The sequence below is a fragment of the Heterocephalus glaber genome, unplaced genomic scaffold (assembly GCF_053883595.1).
Source record: "Heterocephalus glaber isolate CG9 unplaced genomic scaffold, H.glaber_assembly_v1.0 deba00000546, whole genome shotgun sequence".
NCBI classification, from domain to species: Eukaryota; Metazoa; Chordata; class Mammalia; order Rodentia; family Bathyergidae; genus Heterocephalus; species Heterocephalus glaber.
This window is the reverse complement of record NW_028258147.1, coordinates 17,567,614-17,595,513: the sequence shown is the minus strand read 5'-3', so window position 1 is coordinate 17,595,513 and position 27,900 is coordinate 17,567,614. Positions and strand designations below refer to the sequence as shown.

The 27,900-nt window shown below is 34.7% G+C and overlaps 1 pseudogene across 1 annotated transcript; it reads left to right on the top strand.

Moving 5' to 3' along the window:
• The first annotated feature begins 20 nt into the window (after positions 1 to 20).
• On the top strand, positions 21 to 27,900 carry LOC147829633 (V-type proton ATPase subunit G 1 pseudogene; annotated as a pseudogene). The gene has a single exon (XR_015448729.1). The product of XR_015448729.1 is annotated as a V-type proton ATPase subunit G 1 pseudogene (transcript).

Genomic DNA, 27,900 nt, shown 5'->3' with positions numbered 1-27,900 from the left:
TGGTCAGAATTATAGAAAGAATAGATTTCTTTAAAAGGAGACCTATGAATATGCTGCAATTCTGAAAGGAAGAATGAGAAAGAAGTTATATATTTAACTGAATATTAAAACTACCCTTTGAAGATTGGAAAAATAGGGCAAATGAAATTCTACATTAAAAAATGAATAATAAGCCTAAGTAATTCATCAGTAATATGCTTCATTTTCTGAGTATTTGCTACCTGACAACCGTATCAGAGATTTGACATGTCCAGTAGAGTAGGATTTGAAGGCAATACATGAATGTGTCCAGTGCATGGCATAGAGGTTTCTGTTGTAGAGATATGGGAGAGCATGAAGGGGAGTCTTGGAAATGGATGCACTGTGCTGGGCCCTCAGGGAAAGTAAGGATTTGCATAGATAGGTTAGGAAACCTTTTCAAATTAGTAGACCCAAATGCAGGAATGAGCAAGATGTGTTTTAGTAATAAAGAAACTGACTTACCCTCTCAGTAAAGGGTTAGATCCTGTATTTCCAAAGAAAGGACCTGTCCTTGACCGGCTCCTGGGAAATAGCCTCTGAGCCTTTGGAATATCTGTTTTATATTTCAAAGACCTTGGGCCATGTAGCATCTTTGAAGGTCATGTGGGAACTGAATGTTTATGTGACTGAGCTAGATAAAAACCCAGGGCACCAAGACTTAAGTGAACTTCTGGGGGTGGGGAGGTTAGTACTTTGAGTATGTTGTCAAACATTGTTGCTGAAATAATTATTGTTTGTGCAGCTCCACTGGAAGAAAACAACTGAACACTTGGGCCTGATTTTACCTTGACTTCACTATTTTGGTTTTCCTTTTGATAATTCTAATTTGTACCTTTCTTTTTTTTTTTTTTGTACCTTTCAATATAATAAGTTGTAACCGTGACTATAATAGCATTTCCAGGTCCTGTGAATCCTGGCATATCATCGAACCTTGGGGTGGTCTCGAAGACCCCCAATTCATTATCTAAATTTTTCACTGAAAATTATGAGAGAAGGGAAAAAGATGACCCTAATAAACTTGGACAAAGTTTAACTTCACTTGTAGAGTAGCAAATTCTATTTGTAATATTCAGTAGGTAAGCTGTGTAAAATAAATATCAATTCAGTGACATGGAAAAGAACTGATAGCCTGAAGGAGAAACTGGAAGCAAATGATTTTAAGTTAGGATGCCATCACAGTAATTAAACTGTCAGCTGACATTTTTTAGGTCAGGTCAGATGTGACTTAGACTGGAAGTGTAGAGTTTCAAGTATCTGTATATAAACTTACAGAAAAGAAATTACAATATTTTAGAAAGATGATCCTAATGTGTAAGGTTGCCAAAGAGGGAAAACAAGTATTAGCTTGCAATAATTTATTTAGTAATGAGAGGCACCCAATGTCAGACACTGAGAACTTAGATTGAACCACAGATTAGTAAAATTCTGGTCTTTGCCTTCAAGAAACTCAACTCTAGGGTAAGAAGACTATTACTCCCTAAGTAATCACTGACCTGGTAAAGGTACGTATTACCTAACAGAGACACCTAGAGAAGGTTTAAGATCAACACTAGGCTGAAGGGATTGATGAGTAGGTTCATGTAGCAGTTTTAATTATAATAAATGAATTATATCAATAAAGGCATTATGCCTATGGCTTGGAAATAATGAGAATAAAGGGCTTAATAAAAGACTGAATAGTTTGTTGGTAGCATCCAAATTACAGATTAGAGAACTAATGATCTGCTATACCCAAACCAATGATTTGCAGATGTTTTCCCAAAGTGTCAACCCAGGTAATGAAAATCAAAATAGTTTTGAGTTTGTTCATCTTAATGTCTTTCAAGCTACATGTCTTTTTGACTTCCCAAAATAATAAACATGTTAAATCTATAAAGAAAGAAATGCAGTAGCCACAAGGGAATTGTGTCTGAAAACATATTTATTTTTAAAATTATTGGATGAAATAATTGTATTTCAATTATATAATAATCCTATTTCAATTATATAATAAGCTCTGAAATGAATCCTAAGTGGCTGATGTAGAGCGTTCTACAGGCAGAATTTGCTGTAGATCTAACTGGTTCCTGAAGTGAGGAACCTATCAGCCCTTTGTGAAGGCCTTAATTTTAATTTTCCAGAAATACTTGTATCACATTTTTAATGGGCTGGAGTATTTATTACAATTAAGTTGGAACCCACAAAAAAATTGGTGGCTCCTATCAAGTTGAAATTAATGTTTTCATGTATGTTTACATTATTTAAATGAAAGAGAACATGGCTAACTCAGGACAATTTAATTATAATAATGTTATTATAACTTAATGTACTTAAAATATTTAATGTACTTTATAGTAATTTATTCCTCAAGTATTTGAATTTTACACCTTTTTTCTTATGTAGTAGGATCTATAACCAAGGCAACTGACATTTTAATGGAACCAATGTTTGCAAATGCTACTGTACATTGTTCTCCCATTCCAGTTTTTATTAGTTTCTTGTAAAAAGAAAGTTTCCAGACCTTAAATTTTGTTTGGCAATTTATGGATAAAAGTTTTAAAAATACCATTCTGACATTTTTCACATGTTTACCAATATTAATATCTAAATTATTTTAAAATTGCAATAATTTGGTATCAATTAACTTGGAATTTGTGGTATCTCAACTTCTTGGACTAGTTTGTAGATTTGCTTCTATTGATCATAAAAAGTTACTAAAACTGCAGAGAGTCAGCTTAAAATAATTATAAAATAATTTGTAGTCAACTGTAGTGCAGTTTAATACACAGTACTCAATTGCAAAAAGCCAATTGGAGTTATTTTGTAAACTGGTAGAAGCTATTTTGAGTTACTTTATGCGTAATAGAATTTTGAGATGCAGGAAAGGTAAGGATCATTTGGCTGGATTCACCTTATAATAAAAAGAGAGAAGCTTAAAGTGCAAAATGTGCAATTCTGAAGCTTCCACAGAGAATACAGAGGGAGTCACTTGGGTTATGACAACAAAAGAAAATAGAACCAAGTAATGAGCAGACATCTAGCCTTGATTATATCATAAGAATAACTGGATCTAGCCATGTCCAAAATTTTGCCTTCTAGACTCTTCAGTTTTATGACCCAAAAAGTTTCCTTTGCCTAAATCATTTTGTGTTACAGGCTATAATATACAACCACGAGTCTTGATAATATATTGCATTAAATATAGGTAAGTTCTGTATAAGTCTCAATAAAATTTGTTAATCTAGAAATCTGCTTATAGCAGGGTCAAAATGTTAAACCTTCATAAATTTTCAGTATATAATTTTCCCTCTGAAATTCTCTTTTTTTTGCAGATCATTTTCTTTATTACTACATATTCATAGTACATACTGTTTACATTCTTTGTATGTAGTTGGTACATGTACATAATACATCTTAATTCTGTTTTTCATCACCTTTTCCTTTCTTTCTCTTTCCATCCATCTTTTGATACCATTCCCTTTTGAGAAAGATCTATTTCCTTGTTTCCTATTATCTATTATTTTGCTCTTTATACTTTGGGTTTCTTATAAGAGAAACCATGTGATATATTTAAGCTTAAGTGTGTGATTTATTTCACTTAGCATTATGGTCTCAAAGTGCGTCCATTTTCCTACAGAGGAATCAAATTTATCTTTATGGCTTTGTAGTACAGTATTGTGTGTAAATGGCACATTTTCTTTATTCATCTATTTTAAAAATAATAAAAGTTTGTATTTTCCCTAAAGCTATAAATTAAAATATTACATTTTTGTCATATTAAGGATTATTGAATATTTCATGTATACATTAATAATGATATCTTAATTTTTTTCTTTTTAAAGTCATCTTTCATATATTTCTGTTTCCGTCAAACAACCTGTATAATTTTATCTTCAGAGTTTCCCCATGCAGACTTAAGGATTTGACCTTATTTCAAATTTCATAAAGTAATGCCTCATGAATCCTCATGGTATAAATCTAGTCTTTAGATCATGACTACTTTTAGTGATCACTTGTAATATTTTGCTTTTAGACTTGTAAGATTAAGATCCAACTTCTCAAACATGAAGGAGGCAGTAATTCAGAACAGTTTAAGAATCCTGTCTGATGGCTTCATCAGTGTTACTTAATAATAGTGAGGATTCTGGGAATGTGTTGAAATATATACATTAAAATATATACAAATAATTTACTTGTCTCCCAGATTATGATGCAATCTGGTAGTTATTTAGGGTAGGTTTCACAGTTAGGAAAATATTACTGGTTCTGATCTAGGTTAATTTGAATACTGTGATCCTTAAGAACTACATTGGATTAGTGTAAATAACCAGACTCAATTTCAGGATTATTTATGCAGATTATTTATGAATTTGAAGAGAGAGGGTGAGAGGAAAAGCTCTTATAATGTTAGCACACTATTAATGATGAAATTTTAAAGGTCTACATGCATGTAAAAGCACAAATGTCTAAGTCTGGGCCGAACTTCATACAAATGTACAGTATATAGAAGAAAAAATAATGAAAAGTTATCTCCTTGAGAGACAAATAGGTGCATCCTGAAAAAGTGTCCTGTACACTTCCTGAGAGTTCATGTTGGAGAGATGTATTAATCTAAGGGCGAGCTAGAAAGTCCACAGCTTGCTTGTAAAATAAAAGGTCAGGCCTATATTTTCAAATATCATAAGGAAAAAGTAATTGGCCTTTATTCTCAAAACCAAAGTTCACCATTTTACTATTAGAACTTTCCTTACTACTTTATGTTAACATTATTGTTTTCTAAATATTACCATATTTATTTTTTCTTTGAGCAGTCTGAATATCCCAATAGCTGTCACCCATAACAAAATACAAAACAAAGCAATTAACAGAATTCCAATAGGATGAATTAAGGTATTAAATATTTTGAATGTGACATAAAAGCAATTTGATTTTGTAGGAGTAAATCCATTAGAATGTCTCCTTTACAGTCTATTACCAACTTCGGGTACCTTTAGGAAACTACAATTTCGAGTTCTTTGTTGGAATCATAGACCAGTGTTCTTGAGATGCCAGCTTCCTATAGGAACTGAATCTAGTTGCCAATATGAGTGATCAGAAACATCTGAAAGCTTACCCCCAAGGCTTTTGTCCTTTCTTCAGGTTACTTTTGTATAGATGACATCTAGTCACAAACTTCAGAACACAAGTAATGACTTTCTTGGTCTTTATGCCTTCTCAGGGTTTCTGAATCTGAGAGCAATGCTGAAATCGTTCCAGCTCACGTTGTGCAGAAAGTCTAGCTTTCAGGAAACCTTGTGAATGGGTCTCTAGTATTTTAAGCCCTGCCTGTTGTGGGGTGATGTATAATCAGCTGCTTACAGCCCTGCATCTCCAATATGGTGGCTTGAATTCTAGCCCCTTAATGGGCTGATTTCATTAAAGTTTGCTGGTGCTGTTATTTCATGCAGTATTCAATGTATTTCTTCATATATACAGTTATATGGTATTTCTGTAAACTGAATTTTCTTGGGGCATAGAAAGAGAAGTCTTTAAACGAGACATAGGAGAAAAAAGGGCATATGCATTTGTGCTGAGGCAGCCATTTCCCTGGTGACCCAAATTCTGATAAGAACATTCTTTTTAGTTATTTGTTCACCTTTTATAATTCCTGTTTCTCTGCTTACATGGTTTGTGTAAATCAGAGGACTTTTAGAGATGGAATCTGGGCTGATGCTCTCAAACAAGACTGAATTTTAATCTTGCCTGTGCCACTTAAATGCACAAACACTATAAACTTCTAGATGTTGAAATTCTTAACCTATATCAGACATGCTCAGATTTCTTCCTGGGTTGTTTTAAAGATTAAATGAGAAATTCATTGAAAGTGTTTTGGAAGCCATAAAGTCTTATGTAAGAGGAAACTTAGCATTATTAATAAGTGTACCAGGTAGAACTGCATTTGGCTACAAGCATTGGAAATCCTGACTGATTGTGGCTGTAAGAGACCATGGTTCATTCATTTTAGAAGAGCAAAATAGAGAAAGATAAGGCCTGGGGAAATGCTTAGAGAATGGCCAAGTACCCAGGCCATTATTTTCTACTTTGCCATCCTTTTGTCCTTACAACTGATTTTTCTCTGATACCTCATACTTTATAGTTTAATTAAAAGAAAGGAAGAGAATAGGAAAGTGAGGTTACCATATAGGAAAAACATCTTTCATCAACTTTAATCAGCAGGCTATGCTAGATATATATGCTACATGATTGCTGTTGGCTAACACTTTGTCATAGGATCATACCTAACTGGAGAGGAGACTGAGAACATGACACATTTTATTTTTCATTTCATTGGGATACTTTGTCACTCTAAATAAAAACAGCACTGTAGGAGTCGCATGGAAGATGCCGAATCACCCCGCTGCAGACAGGCAGGTCTGCCCATGCCCTACCGAGGTCCCGAGTGGCATGGAACACGCCGAATCAGTCTGCTGCAGACAGGCAGGTCTGTGCACGCCCTACCGAGGTCCTGAGTCGTACAGAAGACGCCAAATCACCCCGCTGCAGACAGGCAGACACCTGGTTCCACACTACAAAGACGCAGAGGACAACAGACCACCAGACCAAGGTACTGAGTCCCGCTGCTCCTGGCCCAGAGGTAGGGGCATCTGAGCAGCCGTCCCACTGCTCCTGGTCCAGAGGAAGGGGCTTCCCAGTCACCATCCCTCCCGCTGCTCCCAGCCCAGAGGAAAGGGCTTTTGGGCCACCTTCTGTCCTGTTGCTCTTGGCCCAGAGGAAGGGGCTTTTGGGCCACCATCCCTCCCACTGCTCCTGGCCCAGAAGTAGGGCCTTCTGAGCTGCCATCCCACTGCTCCTGGTCCAGAGGAAGGGGCTTCCCAGCCACCATCCCTCCTGCTGCTCCCAGCCCACAGGAAAGGGCTTTTGGGCCACCATCCCTACCGCTGCTCCCGGCCCCTGTCCCACCTCTCCCCGCTCAGAGGAGGTAATCCCTGCAGGCACTAACAGCCCCCCGCCCTAGTTGAAATGAGAAAACATGTAAATAAGTCTCAAAACCAGACTCCCAGATCACCTACAGCAACCCCAAAGGGAAATGAGATGGAACCCTCTGATACTCACCCACCTGGACCCACTGAACTGGCAACAAAAGGGGATCTGGAAAAAATGAAATCAGAAATAATTTCTCAGATAACAGGAGAAATTGTGCCCTTAGTGCAAGACATGATTAATAAATCTAGAGAGGAGCTGAGGAACATGATGGAATCCCAACATAAGAAACAAATGGAATCCATAAAAGAGATGCAAATAGATTTCCAGGACATGAAAAACTCCACTGAAAGTCTTCACAGCCGAATGAGCCAATGTGAGGACAGAATTTCAGATATAGAAGCTAAGATTGCAATTAGTGACCAGGAAAAGAAAAATTGCTTCAAAATTATAAGGGAACATGAGAAATCAATCCAGCAGTTGCTAGTTGATGCAAAGAAGAATAACAAGACTGATTGGGCTCAATGAAGAAACAAGAGAGAGTGGAGATGACATAAAAAATTTCTTCACAGAAATAATGGCAGAAAACTTCCCAAGCAGGGGAAAAGAGCTTGACATACAGATAAGTAAGGCATATAGGACTCCAAATAGTGTTGATCAAAAAAATCTATACGTAGGCATATAATTGTTAAGATTCCAGAAACACAACAGAAGAACAAAGTTGTCCAAGCAGTTAGAGAAAAGAAACAAATCACACACAAAGGAAAGTCCATCAGAATCACAGCAGACTTCTCAACACAAACCATCGAGGCAAGAAGAGCTTGGAGTGACATATTCCAAGCACTAAAAGAAAACAGCCTCCAACCCAGATTGATGTACCCTGCAAAACTATCTTTCAAAATGGATGGAGAAATAAGATACTTTCATGACAAAGAGCACCTTAGGAACTTCGTGAATACAAGACCAGCATTCCAAAGACTTTTACACAATATCCTAGGAACAGACATTGAGGATCACAACCCCAGGAAGCAAAGCAGAATGAACCCATCTGGCATGACAAGAAATTAAATGGAAAGGGGGAGAACCCAACAAAAAGAAAAAGTCATGGCAGTGACAAGTCAATACGTTTCAGTTATAACTACCATTGTTAATGGTCTCAATTCACCAATCAAAAGAAATAGACTGGCAGAATGGGTCAAGAAGCAAAATCCAACAATATGCTGCATACAAGAAACACAATTCAAAAGGAAACTCATAGACTGAAAGTTAAAGGGTGGAAAACAATACTCCATGCGACAGGAACCTGAAAAGAAGCGGGATCAAGTAGATTTCAAACCAACACTTTTTGTTGATAAAATAACAATTCTAGCAACCATTTTCCATATTCACCAGCGAACATATACCTACTCTTCCATTTACCCAGACTACATATAAAATAAAGGACATGCAGTATTGTGGCAATCGGAGAGAATACAGATGTCAAAACATTTTCAGCTCTCTTCATTCACTCTAGTCTGTAGTGATGACACCAAAAGCTCTTGGTGAGTGAAGTTAGGAGAAAATTTCCCTGAGCTCCTTGTAGTGTAAAACCTTAATTTTTCAATTTCTCTACCTCTTTAAAAAAAGAAGAGAAAAGAGAAGAAAATATCTGCATAGCTATTAGAAGCAAAGACTTTTTTTTGTGATTTTAAACTTCATTTCTTAAGATAACTAAAGTAGTAGAAACTACAGAAAAAATTTTTACATTTTGAGGATCTCCTGAGGGTAAACATTTAAAACTATCCCCCATCATTTTATTTTTGAAAAATATGTTTCCAGTTCCTACGAAAATGTTAATCTTTATATATCTTAAAGTATAATGGAAATATTAGGTCAAGAAAACTACCAAATGGCACTGTTAAAGATTATGAGCTGAAAAAGTTGTATTTCTGCTAGATTCAAAGGGTACAATTTAAACATTGCTTAAAATGGCTATAAATATAAATGTATCAATGCTAAATTATAATTGTGTTGTAGTTGAGGCATGGAGTTATACTTAGTGTAAATATTTGGACATAAATTAAGGCATTAAAAATATGATTAGTTTTCTAGATTTTTAACTTCATTTCTGCAAATCCTTTACCACTTTATTGAATTAGAAAAGTCTGATTTGAAAGAAAAATTAAGTGTACTGTAACATCATTTTCGCCAAATATCCATTTGCAAAAAAGTTTGTTAAATGGACACCAATAATTTTTACCTTAGAAAATATAAAGAAGTACTAAAAGTCAAACATCTGTATTGTGAAACATCAATTAAAAAGACAACATATTCAGGATATAACAGAAAAATTTGTAATAAAATTTTTGATGGTAATTTTTAAGGGTAAGCTGTGTGAGAATATATAATTAAAATAAAAGTACTAATATTTCATTACAACATAAAGAAAAATATGTGCAATCTTGTGCAAATGAGAATTTTTCTGTATTTACAAGTACTTTCATTGATAAAGCCTAATTGGTTTTTTTAGAAGTGTATATTCAGAAAACTTAGGTATTATAGAGAAGGAAGGAAAGAAAGAAAGAAAAGAAAAGAAAAGGAAGGAAAGAAGACAGAAATATCAGCCATAGCCTCATCACTCAAACAATTGTTAAAGTTTTGGTATGTTTTAGTAGTCTTAAAATTTTCTTAGTAAATTTTTCTTACCTCTAAGAGAATTTATTTACATTTTTCTCTTCAAGAACACAATACATTGTATGTAGTTTTCACTTTCCTTCCAGCACCTTAAACATATCAAGCATGATCTGGCTTCAGGGTTATTCTCTGGAAGACTCTTCTTTTAGCAGTTGCCTGGGGTAGCTTTCTCATTTCAAATGAGACCTCAGTGGCTGCTCTGTCATTTTATCACTTAATTGGATTAATATCTATCTCTCTCCTCTTTACTTTTTAGAATGCACGCTCTATGATAGCTTGAACTTTTTGTTCCCTGACACTTATAAAATGCCCGATGAGGGCCGGGGATTTAGCTCAGTGGTTCTGGCACCTGCCTCAGAAACGCAAGGTCCTGAGTTTGATGCCCAGTACCAAAAAAATAAAAATAAAAACCACAAAAAAATAAATAAAAAGCCTGGTGAACTATCTTCTAAATACATAATAATACCTGACACAGGTCAGGCACTGTCCTAAGAGGTTTGCATATCCTAACTTGTGGTTTTCACACTCTTGTTGTGGTAGGTACTATTTGTATTTTCCTTATAAGATGACGACATTGAGGTTCAGCACAGTTTAATAACTTGCTCAAGATTACTTAGCTAGTAAGCCGAGAGCTGGTTATAAACTCATCAGTCCATTAGAATTTAAGCTGAGCCAGTCTGACACAAGAATGTGTACCACTAACCAATATAGCACATCATCTCTCTCAAGAATGGATAAATATATTATCCTCATAAGCTCTATTTTTAATAACTTGGAAAAGTTTAGTATTGTTTGCAAGTCACTAAAACCATCCACTCAAAGCATAGTTTTTGAACTTCTAGTACTAGGTGATATTGAAAAACTAAAGTGGAGAAAACTGTTGACATCAAGGGAATAAACATTTAATTTCCACTATGGTTTCAATCAGTGATTCTTAACTGGGTGCTAAAATATCAAACAATGCATGGAAGAGCCCCGACAATAAGTGATTATGCCAGGAGTGTAGAGTGTGAGACCTTTCATCTAAATTCTATTCTATTATATTCTGGAGATCAAATATGAAAAAGATATTTTATGATTTCATCACTCATTGAGCTCACACATTGTTAGTCTATTCAAGTCTTTCTCAACTATGTAAGTATATCTTTACCATTAGCAGAGAAGGACTGTTAAACTACCTAGAATAGGCAAGGAAGTTTCAGAGTTGAGATGATTTCAAATCAAAAGGAACTTTTTGATTCATTTTGATGGGTTAGGAGGGTTTCTCTGGGTCTTCTAGCTAAAACTTGTTCAACAATAACAAAAATTAATTCATAATAGAGGCACAAACAAAACATCAAAGAATCAGGGGAAGGTTAAATTGTTCATGGAAGTCATCACCAGTTTAATATTGGTGGGGTAGAGATTTGAATTGAGTCCTGAAGGTTCAGGTCAGGTCCTGAAGCCTGGGTAAAATTTTGATATGGGACAATCTAATAAAAATTAAAATAGAGAATGAACCCTGCTTATTTTTCATTTGAGTTTGTGTTAACTATCCATTTAGAAGGAAATATGTACTTTAAAATGTTATGGTGTAGTGCAGGTATAGTGCAAAGATAATTGACCTGAATTTAATTTCCAGGTCTGCTTCTGCCTTACTGTAACACTTCTAAACACTTTTTTAGTTCATCCTCTCAAGTATTTAAATTCTTAGAAGATTATTAAATTGTGAATTACTTTTCATTGTGCTTAGTAATAATATAAAAGATTATATTTATTTTCCTTTAAGAAATTTAACAATAGAAAAAACTACTTAATACATATCTGACTTCAGATGAATATTTAAACTTTCTTTAAGCAGTCATCTAAATAGACTGCTTTCCCCACTCATATGGATGGCATGGAGGAATACGATTTTTCACAACTGAAATCCTTAATCTTAAATTCTCTTTGTCCCTAACCAACCTAGGATTATAGCATAGTTTATGCAGCCTTAGAGCACATTCTCAGGAGGAGCAAATGGTGCTGCCCTCCACGCAGGTCTTTAAAAGAAAGAAAGGGCACACTTCTTTTTTTCTAATTTTCAATGGTACCGTATGAGCTGGTGGCAGCCCTGTTCAGTTCATCATAAAACTGTATGGAATTTGTCCCCTGTGATTATCTCACTACAACCATAGCTAGGGTGGTGCTGCTGCACTGCTGTCTTCCAGAAACCGTGAAACGAGGCCTTTACTTGGGCCACTGATACCTTGATTTAACTTCATTTACACATAAAAATAAGTCCATCATTTTGATGGATGTTTCCATCTTTATATTGTCCTACTGTTCTATTGTTCATCTCCTGCTATGCCATTGGATTCTACCCAGTGCCTCTTCTCTTGGCTTTCCACTTTATGAAACATTTCTGAATTACTCTGATGGAAGACAAACTCTGGGAACTTGGGCAAGAACTTAACCTTTTTGAACTTGTTTTCTCATGTGAAAAAGTGGGTTTGCTGGAGATGGGAAGGGAATCCAAGGATAGGAAGAGATGGTAGGGAAAAGAGGGAGAAGGAAAGTTAAAAGGATTAAGATGGGATATATACCAGTTCCCCACAGTGAATGTATTCGTTATATATCACAAACAGGTATCAATACAAAACATAAAAATTAGTCCCAAGTTTTCTGAGTAACATTTGGGAACATGTATATTTAGTGACCTTAGAAACCATGGGACCAATTTATATTTTCTTTTTTTAAATTGGACTCCAAAAAGTCTACTTTCCTGTTTCTATTATCTGTCTTTCATTTTAAAATTTAAATTATTTACACTTTGAGTTTCTCATATAAATCATATAATATTTAACCTTCTGTGACTGATTAATTTTACTCAGTAATATAGTCTCAATGTGGATCCATTTTCCTAAAAATGCCTTAAATTTATCCTTCTCATATTCTTCTAAATAGAGAATAGATGAACTTATCCACCACCCCTGTCTGTCCCTCTCTTCTCCTCCTGCCAACACTGGGAATATCAATCGTTAGAATCTGCTAGTTGTATCCTGGTAGAGGGCGATCATTTTTCATATTTATTGATCATTTTGGGGGGTAAGAGAGTATTAAATACTTATTCATATCTTTTGCCAAATTTTCTCTTTTTAACTTATTTACATAAATACTTAAAATATTAGGACTACAAATATGTAATTATTTTATATGACAGTTTTTAGTTGAATCAGCTTTGGTTCAAAGGTTTCTAAGTTAGTGATTTCTTGTAGCAATCAGCTCCACTCAATATTATATTTATCCTTTGATAAACTACTACATATTTGAATATGCACTCTCCTTGTAGTTACTGATATTTCCTTTCTAAATATAGATATTTATAAGTGATTATAGTTTGAAAATCTAGATTAGTTAGCTCACAAGGGTTCTTATGGCACCTATTCGTCTTTTAAACCTATGTCATTGATAAATAATGAATCTCATTCAATCCCTATAGCTAAGAAAAATTTCTTTTATGTAACTTTACTGTTCTTCCCCTATCCTTTCCACCATGTTTCTGATTCATAAATAATTGTAAGGTCAGTGTAATAGGAATTTGTAAGAGATTTTTCCTGAATATAATTTTAAGATATTTTATTTGTTTTTTTTTAATTTGTGAGAGAAATCTTTTTCTTTATAACTAAATGTATAATTCTAGAAAAAAATTTTTGTCTCCTTTCCTGTGTAACTGTATGCCATCTAGTGGACAAATTAAATATTACTTTACTTTGTAGATTAGATGATTCTGTGCAAGGTATGTGGAGATAGAGAATGAAATTGATCAAACATATGCTCATATTTTTCATTAGTATACACTAGATCAGATTATATAATACAAAAATACTTAATCTACCTTTTCTTCAGTCTTTATAGGCTGACATTAGAGATAAGCCAGTTTATCATAGATAAATCATATTGTTCCTACTACAGATGCAGTATTCAGAAAGGGAGGTTAAAAAACCAGTTTGTGACTTGGCCCTGTGAGCTGCAGCAGCCATGGCCTGCCAGTCGCAGGCAATCCAGCAGCTGCTACAGGCCAAGCGGGCCTCGGAGAAGGTGTCCGAGGCCCGCAAGCGAAAGAACCGGAGTCTGAAGCAGGCCAAAGAAGCTCAGGCTGAGATTGAACAGTACCGCCTGCAGAGGGAGAAAGAGTTCAAGGCCAAAGAAGCTGCGGCCTTAGGATCCCATGGCAGCTGCAGCAGTGAAGTGGAGGAGACCCAGGAGAAGATGGCCATCCTCCAGACCTACTTCCAGCAGAGCAGGGAAGTCCTGGATAACCTCTTGGCCTTTGTGACATTCGGCCAGAAATCCATGAAAAGTACCGCATCAATGGATAGAAGAAAGAAACACCTGCTCTGTGGATTAGCATTGTAGATGCTCTCATGGAATATGAAGCTTTAGCAAAGTTGATTTCTGTTATTAAGAAATGCATTAAATTATTTCTTATGTTGTGTAATAAATAGTTCCCTTCACTTTTTGGAGAGTAGCATATCTAGCTTCTTTGGACAAACAGTACTTTTTCCAAAGATTTCATCTTTTTACCTTGTATTTCTTAGAAATTTAATGAGTATATGTTGTCTATTTTCTGACACCTTTAGCTCAAGCAACATGTGTATCACTGCTGACTTTTTCATTCTTAGATTTAGTAAGAAAAAGAAAAAACAGTTCTTTAAAGAAAGGAAGGGATTAAATAACTTTTTTTCCCTTACACTTTCTTAAAGGTCAGGGGCTTTATCTATGAAAAAGTAGTAAATAGTTATTTGTAACTTGTGTGACAGCCTTGAACAGCATTTTTTTTTTTTTTTGCAGTACCAGGGATCGAACTCAGGACCTTGTACTTGTGAGGCAGGGTTGGTGCCACTGAGCTAAATCCTTGGCCCTTGTGACACCCTTAAAGTAGTATATTTTGAGGAAGGATTAGAACAGCTAATACTAGTATACTTGCTTGGGCTGCACTTAGTTTATCTTAACCAAAATTACTAGATGAGCTGGATGTGGTGGTGCATGCCTATAATCCCAGCACTCGAGAGGCTGAGGCAGGAGGATCACAAGTTTGAGGTCAGCCTGGGCTACATAGTAAGGTCCGGGCCTTCTTGGACTATATAGTGAGACCTTATCTCAAATCAAAACAAAACAAAAAAATTCACTAGATGATAGGACTCAAGAACTTGTTAATTATTATTTGGTGTATTGATAATCATTTACTAGTAAAAGTAAAGACTTTGTCATGCAAAAAAATTAAAACCCCACAAAAACCCAGTTTGTACAGATGCTCCTTGAGTTACAATGGGGTTTTGTTCTGATAAAGCTATCAAAATTAGAAATATCATAAATTAAAAATGCATTTAATACACCTACCCTGTCAAACATCATAGTTTGGTCATCCAGTTGTTCACCCTTGTGATCTTGCATCTGCCTGAGAGCCACAGGTCACTGACATTCCCCACCATCCCGAGCAAGTATCATACAGCATATTACTAATCCAGGAGAAGGTCAGAGCAGAAACTTGAAAGCGAGTGTGGTTTCTACTGAATGTGTCATTTTTGCATTATTATAAAGTTGAACAGTTCTAAGTTGAACTATCCTAAGGTGCTGTCTATATGAAGATAACCAGTTGTTTAAAAAGTTAGTACAAGTGAAGGAAAGAAGGTGAACTAGGAAATGGGAGAGTAATTACACAAACAGGAAGGCTAATGAGATTTAGAAGAAACAGGTCGGGGAGAAGAATATGTAGCGAAGCAGGATGGATGGGGCTCAATCCAAAGATGTGGAGAATGTTGGCATACTAAGTAAGTTGGAAGAAACAGCAAAGAAGATATAGAGGGTTTGAGGACAAAGAGTCCAGGAGACAAATTTGAAATGAGAAAGGGAATTTAAAATGTGTCCAAAAGAAAAGAAAGATAGGGCTAAATAAGTTGAGAGACCTGAGAAGGTAGGTCAGTGGTAGAGTGTTTCTCTAACATACTTGAAGTCTTGCGTTTGAACCACAGCATGGAGAGAAAACATGGGGTGAGGGAGAAGGTGAGAAATAGAAAGAGAGAGGGAGACAGATAGACCGAGAGAGAGAGTTTAAATTTTTTTTTTTTTTTTTTAAGTACCGGAGGGAGGTCGAACTCTGGTCCTTGTGCTTGCGCACCAGGCGGTGAAACTGCTGAGCTAAATCCCCGTCCCCGAGAGTTTAAAATTTTAATAATAAATTCTAAAAGTTCTGAACTTGATTCCCTCATTCACTATGTCCTATAAAGATAAAAAATCCTGTATCCAAGTTTTAAAATTTATTTATTTTATTATTTATTAGCACATGTTTACAGTACATATGTTTACATTCCTTTTGGGAGTTGATATATATGCACACCATATCTTAATATTCTTTTTATCAGCTTCCTCTTCTCTCTCTTCCCCATTATTCCTTTATCTTTTGATCGCCTTCCCATCTGTGAAAGATCTATCTGCCTATCTCCTGTTATCTATCTTCTATTTTGCTCTTTATTTATATTTTGGGTTTCTCATATAATAGAAAAAATGCAATATTTTAGCTTGTGTGTCTGATTTATTACACTTAACATTATGGTCTCAGGGTGCATCCATTTTCTTGCAAATGACTGAAGTTTATCCTTTTTAATAGTAGAATAATAGTCCATTGTGTATAGATGCTAATATTATTAATTCATTCATCTGTTAATGGACATATAGGCTGCTTTCAAGATTTAACTATTATGAATTGAGGTGCTGTAAACATGGGTGTAGTATGATGTTGTATTACATTGTAGTATAATATCTTTAACTCTTTTGGTAAGATACCTAGAAGGGGAATAGCTAGGTCAAATGGAATTTTTAGGTTTAGTTTTGTTGTTGTTGGTGGTGGTTTTTTTTTTTTGGTACCGGGGATCGAACTCGGGTCCTTCTGCTTGTGAGGCAGGTGGCAGAACTACTGAGCTAAATCCCCAGCCCTAGGTTTATATTTTGAGGAATCTTCATACTGATTTTGATAGTGGTTGTACTAGTTTACATTTACACCAACAATGTAGAAGGATTCTTTTTTCCTGGCAGTCTCTTCACTCTGATGGTTTTTTCCATTTCTATCCTGAAGTTTTTAAATTGGAAATGATCCCAGTTTTTGATTCTTGATGATATTTCTTTTGCAGTTGGAGTTCAGTTCAGAAACTCTTTGCCCATGCCTATAACTTTGCTTAATCTTTTTTCTCTTCTAACAGATTGTTTCTGGTTTAACATTTAGATCTTTGACCCATTTTGAGTTTAGTTTAGTACATGGTGAGTCAAGGGTCAAGATTCAGTCTTTTGCATGTGGATAGCCGGTTTTCCATCACATTTATTAAAGAGTCTATCTTTCCTCTAGTGTATGTTTTTGGCCCCTTTGTCAAAAATCAAATAGTTGAATGTGGTTGGGGTGTTTCTACATCCTTTATTCTGGTCTGTTGATCCACCTGTCTGTTTGTGTGCCAGTACCATGCTATTTTTATCACTGTAGACTTGTAACATACCTTCAAATCTGGGATTGTGATAGCTTTCACTTTACCCTTTTAATCCAGGATTGATTTTGCTATTCTAGGTCTCTTTTGGTTCCATATGAATTTTAGGATTGTTTTCCCTATTTCTTTGAAGAATGCTATTGGTATTTTCATTGGTATTATATTGACTTTGCCTATCCAGGAATAGGATATGGATATCTTTCCATTTTTTGTTGTCCTCTTTGATCTCCTTTTTCAGAATATGAAATTTTCTTTGTAGAGATTTTTCTCTTCCTTACCAGTAGTTAAGTCAATTCCTTAGTATTTAATTTTTTGATGCTATTGTGAATAGTACAATAGATTTGTACTCTAATTTCTTTCTCAGAGAATTTATTGGTGTACAGGAATATTATTGATTTTTTGTGTTGATTTTTTAAATTGCTGTATTTCTTAATTTGGTTATTAATTCTAGGAGTCTTTTAGTGGATTTTAAAAGTCTTCTATATAGAGGATCATGTCACCTGTAAATAATGATAATTTGACATTTTCCTTTTTTCTACATTCCATTTTGTTTCTTTTACTTGCATAATTTCTTGTGTTGCTGCTTTGAGTACTATGTTGTGCAGGAGTGCTAATATAATCTTGATTTTAGAAGGAACGCTCAGTTTTTCTACATTCAATATGAAGACAAGTTTGTCAAAAATGGCCTTTGTCATGTTGATAAAAGTCCTTCTACACATATTTTATCAATCTTTTTTCATAAACAGATGTTGGATTTTTAAAAGGCCTTTTTTCTGCATCTATTGAGATGATCATGTGATTTTTTTGTACTTGCTTCTGCTTATATAATGTATTACGTTTATTGATTTGTGTATGTTGAACCATCCTTGCATCCCTCAAATGAAGCCTAGTTGGTCATGATTTATGATGATTTGTTGATGATTTGTGGCATTCTGTTTGCCTGTACCTTGTTGAGGATTTTTGCATCTATATTCATTAAAGATATTGGCCTGTGGTACTCTTTTGTTGAATCTTTGCCTGGTTTTGGAATCAGGATAATACTAGCTTCCAGGAATGACTTTGGGGTACTCCTTCCCTCTCCATTTCATTAAAGATATTGAATATTAGTGCTGGCTTTTCCCTGAAGTTTTGAATTGAGCAGTGAATCTGTATAGACCTGGGCTTTTCTTAGTTGGTAGGTTTTGTTTTTTATTACTGCTTAAATTTTATTGCCTGTTACTGGATTATTGAAGGTTTTTATATCTTCTTGGTTCAGTTCTGATCATTCGAATGTACCTAGGAATCTCTATTTCTTCTGAATTCTCCAATTTATTTGTACACAGCTTTGCAAAGTAGTTGCTAATAGTTTTCTGGCTTTCAGCAGTGTCCATTGTGATTTCACTTTTTTTCATTTTAAAATGCATTTATTTTCTTTCCTTTTTTTTGTAAAATTGCCTAAGGGTTTTTCTATTTTGTTTTTTTTTTTTTGAAGAACCAGATCTTTGATTTATTGATTTTTTGTATTGCTTTTAGTCTCAAATTTCACTGATTTCTGCTCTAATGTTTATAATTTCCTTCCTTGTACTAGCTTTGGGTTTGGACTGTTCTTGTCTTTCTAGGACCTTGAGATGAATCATTAGGTTATTTATTTGAGTTTGCTCTCTTTTACTGATGTAGGTATCCACAACTATAAAGTTCTCTCTTAGGACTGCTTTCATACTGTTCCATAAGTTCTGGTAATGTGATTCTAGGAACTGTCTTATTTTTTGCTTAATTTGTTCTATAACCCATTATTTTTGAGCGTATTGTTTAATTTCCATGTGTTTGCATAATTTCTGTTTTCTGTTGCCATTTATTTCTAGTTTCATTGCACTGTGACCTGATAATATGCATGGTATAATTTCACTTCTTTTGCATTTACTTAAGCTTGCTTTATTGCCTAGCATGTGATCTATTTGAAAGAAAGTTCCATATGCTGCTGAGAAAAATATGTATTTTGTTGTTGTGTGGAACCTTCTGTAGATGTTTATTGGTTCAATTTGTTCAAACATTTTGTTCAATTCTGATAGTTCTTTCTTGATTTTTTTGTTGATTTTGTCTATTTGTGACATTGGGATATTGAGGTCCCCTACTATAATTGTCTTTATGTTTATCTGATCTTTTATCAGATCATTTGTTTTATGAATTTGGTGCACCTTTATTGGGTGAATACATGTTAATTGTTACTGTTTCCTGTTGAGTTTTTCCCTTAACCAATATTTAGTGACTTTTTAAAACTCTTCTCATAAGTTTTGGCTTAATGTCCACTTTATCTGAAGATAGAATAGCTACCCCTGCTTTTTTTCAGGTTCATTTTGCATGGAATATTGTTTTCCATGCTTTGATTTTTAGTGTATGGATTTCTTTTTGGGTTTAATATGTTTCTTGTATCCAACATATCATTGGGCTTGGTTTCTTGATCCATTTTGCCAAACTGTGTCTTTTTGGGGGGGAATTGAGAACATTCACATTGAGGTTATTGCTGATAGGTATGATAGGTATTGACTTCCTTTTGTCATTGTATTTTTTTTCATTAAGTTTATTGGTACATTTTAGGTAAACAGTATAATGATATTCATCACTTGGAATTTGTGCCTTTACATGATATATCTTGGTTCTTATTTTTTCCCCATTTCCTGTCCTCCCTTCACCCCCTCCACCTTTCTCTATTTTCAAAGACTTTGTTTCCATTTTTTCTAGTTCTCATATTTTTTCCTTTCCCCTTTTTCCTTTCTCCTACCTCTCTCACTTCCCCTTCCCCTTCCCTTTTGGACCTTTTCTTCTTATTTCACATTATCTATTATACATTTTGATCCTCATTTACACTTTCAGTTTCTTATACCAGAGAAACTATTTGTTATTTATACATGTGTCCTATTTATTTCACTTAAGATTATCACCTCAATGTGCATCCACTTAGCTATAAATGTTTCTAGTTTCTCATTCTTTATAGCTGAGTAGTACTCCATTTTATAAAAGAAAAACACATTTTCTTTACCCAGTCTCCAGTTGGTGGGCACTTGGGCTGTTTCCAATTTTAGCTATTACAAACTGTGCTGCTATGAACCTGGGTGCACATTTATTGCTGTGGTATGATTCTTTTAATTCTTTTGGGAAGATACCCAGCAGGGAAATAGCTGGGTCAAATAGGTCCTTTAATCCTAGTTTTTTGAGGTATCTCCATACTGATTTGCACAGTGGTTGAACCAGTCTACACTCCCACCAATAGTGGAGAAGGGTTCCTTTTTCTCACAGCCCCACCAGCCTTTGTTATTGGTTGAATTCTGGATAGCAGCCATTCTTTCTGGAGTGAGGCAGAATCTCAGCATTGTTTTCATTAGCATCTCTCCGATGATGAGTGATGTTGAACATCTTTTCTTGTGTTTATTTGTTGTTTCTACTTCTTTGTCTGAGAAATGTCTGTTCATTTCAGATGCCCATTTTTGGGTTGAGTCTTTAAATTTGGGAGGTCTGATTTTTTTAAGTTCTTTATAGATTCTAGATAGTAGACTTTGTCTGAGGAACAACTGGTAAAATTTTTTTCCCACATTGTGGGTTATCTCTTCACACTGTTGGTGGTTTCTCTTGCAGTGCAGAAGCTTTTTAATAGGAAATGAGCTCCCAGTTGTTGATTCTTTGTGCCGGTTCACATGTGACTGAGGTTGTGTTCATGGAGTCTTTTCCTATGCCAGTGTCTTCAAGGGAGTTCTATCTAACCTATCTTCCAGCAGGTTTAGTCTTTCTGTTCTAATATTTAGATCTCTGATCCAATTTGATTTTAGTTTAGTTCATGGTGAGAGATATAGGTCTAGTTTTAATCTTTTGCAAGTTGAAACCCAATTTTTCCTAGCACCATTTACTAAAGAGGCTATCTTTCCTTCAGTGAGTTGTCATTGTATTTTTTTTTCCTGTTGCTCATTGCCTTTCTTTTCCTTCTATTTAACTGCTCACCTAATATGGAATTTTAATTCTATGACATTTTGACCTTGTTATCTGTATTGTCTCTTTCCTTGAGAATTTTTGGGCAGGTTTGGTGTTCATAAACTTCTTAAGGAGCTCTTTGTCATGAAAATTTCTTATTTCTCCATCAATTTTGAATGATAGTTTGCAGTATATCAATCTGGTATGGAAATTGTTTCTTTTTAGTGGTTGAAACACTTCACTACAAGCTCTCTCACAAAAAAAATCATTTGGCTAAATTTTGCTTTCATTCTCAAAATCTACATCAGGTGACAAACATGACCACAGCCATCTTCCCCACACAAACACAAACAGAGCTGTTTTCCCCCAAATTGTAAAACAAATGAATGGTTTATGGTTATGAATGGTTTATGAAGTTCATAAACCAAGGTACCACTGCAAATGATTTGGTGCTTTCTCTAACAGCTTTTAAGATTCTAATTTGTGTTGAACTTCTGGGATTTTGATTATGACATGTCATAGGCAGGTTCTTTTCTGATTTTGGCTATTTATGATTCTATATTCCTCTTTTATCTGCATGTTAATCTCTTTTTCCTCATTTAGAAATTTCCTCATTTCTCTCTTCTCTTATTTCAGAATATCAATTGTGTTGTTTTCTGATTTTTCACTAATCCCAATTAATATTAAAAGATTCTTCTTCTTTGCATCATCTAGCAGCGGTTGGATCCATTTTTCATATTCTCTTGTTTTTGCAGTATCTATCATTAATTGGTCACTGACATCTGCCATTTTCTAATTCTGATCCTTTTTCCTCACACTGGTCACTTCTGCTGCCCATACTTTCAATAGAATTTTTAATATTCTGAATTTTTGTTTGTACCTTTCAATGGGCTCTAATTCTTTCTACACTGGTCATTTATGTTTTGTATCATTTTACTTAGCTCTACTAGCTTTTTATTAGTGTCTTCCCTAGACTTTCTATGATTTTATTAGGGTAGTATCTGTGTACATTTTCTGTGAGCTTACCAAGTGCCTTTTTGGTCTGTTTTATTATCTCCTCTGTTATCCTTTTAAATAATTCAGCTGTTTTTGGTTTTTATTTTCTCCCTTTTGCTGACCCATGGATCAGCTTTGGGAGAGTTGTGAGTTTTCAGAGGCATTTTTATTGCATTGTCTTCTTGTATTTCGATTTGTTTGTTTGTGCTGAGGCATGTGGGTAGATTATAGTAGAAAGCTTTGTTGTCAGCATGGAGACCTCTTTAGTTGTTGTCTACTTTTAAGTGATGTCCTCTGGGCTTGGCTAACTATTGGCCTTTGTCTCTGTCCCAGGATCCAAGCACTTTTGTTTATTTGGGGGGAAGGGATTGCAGCGTATTTGCCCAAGTTCCTAGTTCTCTGGGAATAGGGTAAGTACTGTATTATTCATGACACTAAGGCAGTGATGGCAGACCTTTTACAGCTTTAAATAATAACAAACAGCCGGCTGCAGCACATGTGCCATAGGTTTGCTGCCAGTGCACTAAGGCAAACCAGATATTGGTATCCCAAGAAAAGCAATTCATAGCAACAACTTGCTATATTAATGAAAGAGTGAACAATAAATAATTGCATCAAAGACAAATGAGATATTCATAAACTCTAACAACCAAAAATATAACATCTTTAACTATAGAAAAGAGATCTATTATTATAGTATAAACACTAAAACAAATCCATTATTGATTTACAGAAACTATTTACTAAGCAAAACAACTCTACCTCCATGAAGAAAACTGTATTTAACAGTAATAGTTTAATGTTAACTAGCTCTCAAAAGATTCATAAAGCTTAATAATTATATTAGTAAAAATAGAGGGGTAGGGAACCGGAGAATGAAAAAAGTAAAATTTGAAAAATTAATCAATGAAAGATGAAAAGGAGAGAGAAGTGAGATAAGCAGTCTTATTCAGAAGGATAATAAAATTAATTATTTTAGAAAAAGTCATAGAAAAGAACAAACAAGAAAAAGAAGAAAAAAGAAAAACAGAGCAAAATATAGGACATACAGTGGTACCTCAGTTCACAAACTTAATTCTTTCCACCATTCTGGTTGCAAACTGAATTGGACAAGAATCAAATCGAATTCAATGGATAGGTTCAATGTTGATCTTATGGGGAAATTGATTCAATTGTTGTCCAATTTGGTTTGTGAGCAGAATTGTGGAAATAATTAGGTACCAATGTAAAAGAAACATAAGAAAAAAGAGAAAGGAAAAAGAAAGAAAAAATGTAGAAAATCCCAATCCCTGACAAAGTGAAGGAGAAAGAGAAATAATAAAAAACTGAAGAAAGATTGAAAAATCTGCAGTCTTGCAATCAAGCTAGTCACAATTTTCTCCACCTAGCTCTAGGAACTGTGGGTTTGTGAGGTGCTCTTCCTTCATCAGTGACCCTTCTGTCCATTCACCCCAGACTATGGTAACCATCCAAGCCAAGGGATGTCCTTGGTTATGTTGGTAGATGGGAAAAGCTATCGGTCATCTGGTCTCTGCTGGATGTAGACAGCAGGGCAAGCTTGGGGCTTTAAGAAGACTGTTGGATTTAATATTGACATCACTCAGCCTGGTTTCTCCCTATGAAAGGGAGGGTCCCTTTCCTTCCCAGACTGTGCTTAAATTTCTCAGAGCTCTATATCTAGTTCACACTTTGTGGCAATCTCCTATAGTTTTATCTGCCTTACTAACTTTGGGAGTGTAGCAGTGGAAGTCCTGAAGCTCCTGGCCCTTTCTGTCTGGATCTGCTGCCCCCCAGGCTTTCCTTCTCTCCCTTGGGCATTGTACTCATACAGGACTAGGTAGTGCAGTCAGTCTGTGCTTTGGCTGCCTTATACCAAGGGAAGCAAAATGTGGAGCTAGTTTGACTTGCCAGATTGTTGCTCCATGAGTGATGGCCTGCTGTGTCCCCAATTTTTAAAGTCTTAAGTTACATGAATACAAAAAGATCCACAAGTCATATGGAAAGATTGTTACATTGAATGAATTTGCATCCTCTCCAGTATCTACTATATTTCTTAGCATATTCTCAGCACATATTAATGTTAAGTATTTACTGAGTGGAATCTTTATTGAATGGATGAATGAACTGTTTAATGTATTTTAAGAGTCTTTCAAAGGTTGAAAGTTTCTACAACTTTTATACTTCATTATATTTATCTGTAGAGTTATTAAAATAATGGTTATAAGCTAGAGAACTTGTTCTATTATTGATGAATAATATCTATAAATGGTTCATTTATATAACTAGATTGTACCTGCATACGTATTAACTCATTTACTCCTTAGGTAGTTTTGGTATTCAGGCTTCTCATAGTTCAGGGAAATAGTAGAGTCATGCTTCTTTCACTAGTACTTATTATTTCACATAGAATTTGTTGTAGTAATTAACAGTGATCTATACATGAAATATGTCACCTAATTGCCTTGAACAATTAAGGCAATTGAGAGTGCTAGAAAATAAGGTTAATTAATGTTTGCTTTAGGAGTTTTCCTCAGAAAAGTTCAAATGTTCCATTCAAACAATACATACTAAGTTTCTTATAAGTACTTATTAACTGTGTTATGGCAGACATGTACTAGATATGTCAGCACTAAGAGACAAAACATCTTACATTCTACTAAGATTTTTCAGCTATCTGCAGATGGTACAGCCTGAAAATCTCTTAGGTTTTAAAGAAATTATGTTTTGGTTTATATGAGACATATATACCCTGTGTGATAGGCAGAATTATAAGATAACTCCCAGTGATTCATACCTTTATATAAACTCCCTTTGTATGTGGGTGAATCCTGTGAATATGATGAGATATTATTTCTGTGATTATGTTACATTCAATGGTAAAAAGGGAAATTATCTTATTTGGGTGTGACCTCATCATATTAGCCTTTGGAAGCTAGCTCCAGGGGTCAGTCACAAAAGAAGTCAGAGATGTATATGTGAGAGAGATTTGAAGTGGCATTGGCATTGAGGATGAGGAAAGATCATGTGGCAAAACACAAGAGTGACCTCTGGGAACTGAGAGGATCCCTTAGCCACAGCCAGCAAGAAAAGATCTCAGTCCTGCAGACACAAGTCACTGAATTCTTTTAGCACTTTATGAGCTCAGAAGAGAATTCTGAGCATGAGATGCAAAAGCAGGCATATGAACACCTTAGTTTAAGACCCTGAGCACACAGTCCAATCATTCTGTGACAGAACTTTTGATTTATAGAACTATGGGTTCATCATTTTTCAGTATACATGTTTTTGACTTCCCTAGTCAAGTTTATTCTAAGTGCTATTAGAAATTGTAAAATGTGACTTTCTTGTTTTCTTTTTAGACAGTTCATTGTTTGCATAGACGTGAAACTGATTTTTATATGTTGATTTTGTATTCTGAAAATTAGCTCTTTTATTACTTCTAAGTTGAATCTTTAGCATTATCTGTATATGAGATCACATATTTTTACATGGTATCTGCCAAGATGTTTTAGTTCCGTTATGATTTTGATGCATATTATTTCTCTTTCTTGCCTAAGTATTTGACTAGAACTTATAGTGTTTTTTTAAACAGTCATGGTTAGAGTGGACATCCTTGCCTTGTTCCTTGAGAAAAACCTTTCAGTATTTCATGATTGAGTATGATGTTAACTGTGGCCTTTTTATATATGACCCTTATTGTTTAATAAAACTTTCTTTTTACTATGAAAGGATGTTGAATTTTGTCAAATGCTTTTCTATATCTGTTATGAGGATCATGTAGTTTTTATTCCTTATTCTGTTCATGTGGTGAATCACATTAACTGAATATTGTAAGTTGAACCATCTTTGCTTCTCAGGATAAATCCAACTTGTATGAATTCAGTTTTCTGGTATTTTATTGACATTTTTGTACCTATGTCCATCATGGATATTGTCTATAGTTTTTTTTCTTTGTGGTACCTGTTTGACTTTGGTATCACAGCAATGGCCATGTCAGAAAATGAGTTTGGAAGTGTACATCGTTTTCAATTTTCAAAAGCATTCGAGAAACCTATTTCTTCTTTAAGTATTTGGTAGCATTCACCAGTCAAGTCATGCAGTCATGCAATTTCTTTTTGGGGAGGGTTTTGATTATTGATTTAATTTTCAAACTAGAACAGTTCTGAACCTTTCCTTAAAATATCCCACTCAATTGTCAAAGGGAAATATATCTGGAGTTTCCATTCCTGTTTTTGTTTGCTACCAATTATGTTTGTGATTATCTAGTAATAAGTAAGAAAAGATAAAAAGTCTACCAATAAAACCTATGTAATTTAACAAAAAATTTGATGAATTAATGCTGTATTTACAGAATGTATGTATTGTACAGGTTCTTGGGAAAAGGAGACGAACCCTCTCATCATCAAGTATAATTTTTTTCTCATCAGAATCATATGAGATTAATGTGGTATAATTATTTTATATTATTCATAAGAAAGACACACTAAGTTTTGTGTCCTATTTTCCAGAGATTGGCCACTCAGTCAATGAGGAAGTATATTGTGTGTTATCTAGATCATTTTGGTTTATTTTTATGTTTCTTTAAAGGTAGGACAAAATATCTTCCTTTGTATCTAAATAAATCAAATAGAATATCACCACAGGTCCTAATTTCTCCTTCAGGTTTAGATATATGTTTGTAACTGTGCTTTCAATTACACACACACACACACACACAAGAAGAATCATTCAGCTTTTTTCATATGAGACTTGGCTGTACACTGAAAGCCCTCCTAGGCACTGTGACACACCTACTCTGGCACTCAAATGTACTTGGACTATTGAAGAATCCAGACTTCAGCAGAGAGGCTGAAACATTCTGGGTAGTATCTAAGAGTTCTAGTGTCCTGGAATGATTACATTATTTTCATTATTAAAGAATCAGAGTATGATCTTGAGTAAGAAAGTCGAAGAATAACAATGGGAATTTAGAAGATGAGAGTTCCGGAGGCTGCTAGAATTTTATCAGTTAATTGTTGTAATCTTCCATCGCATATTAAGAAGCCCTGAGAAGGAACAATGGTTTAGGTAATACTCTTGTAAAGGAAAACATCAACCTTTTCCTTTGGACTCTCTCTTGATTCAATCTGTACATTAAATGTCATGCATTGGTATAGTTTTAATGGGGGCTGATTTAGAAGACAATTGGATCAGTTGTTATAGTATACATCTTCATTCTTCAAAATTTGTGATAGTTTACTTCTGTAAGTAAGGCAAAGCTGTGTAGTGATGATGATACTCTAAAATCAAGAAAATAGTTGTAATTCTATCAACTAAGTTGGTCTCAGTCTCCTTTACATAGTCTTAGGATCTTAAAGGCTACATGTAGAATAGCCTGCTACTAATAATACATTAAAGGATTATATACATATTATTTCAATGGTTATATATACATATATGTGGCTGCATATGTATATGTGTGTCTACAAACTAAACATATCAAATGTCACTAAATCAGTAGTGTGTATTATATACTTATAACAAGAAAAGGAATGATTGTCATGACATGAGTTCTATGTAGTCAACTATCTTTTGTAAACTGTGGAAGAGGAAGGAGTGATGAATGTACTGTATTTTGTTTTAAGTAGCTACCAGTGATTCAGGTATGACATATTCTCAGATTTTCTCTGCTATTGCTATCTTCCTGCTCACCCTGGATTTTGAGAATTGTTGATTCAGAAGTAATGTAAGAAAAAGAATCTATTATCTAATGTATACAGAAAGAAGACAAAGTGGAAAAAAGGCCAATCCTTACTGAAATAAAAAATATATTATTATA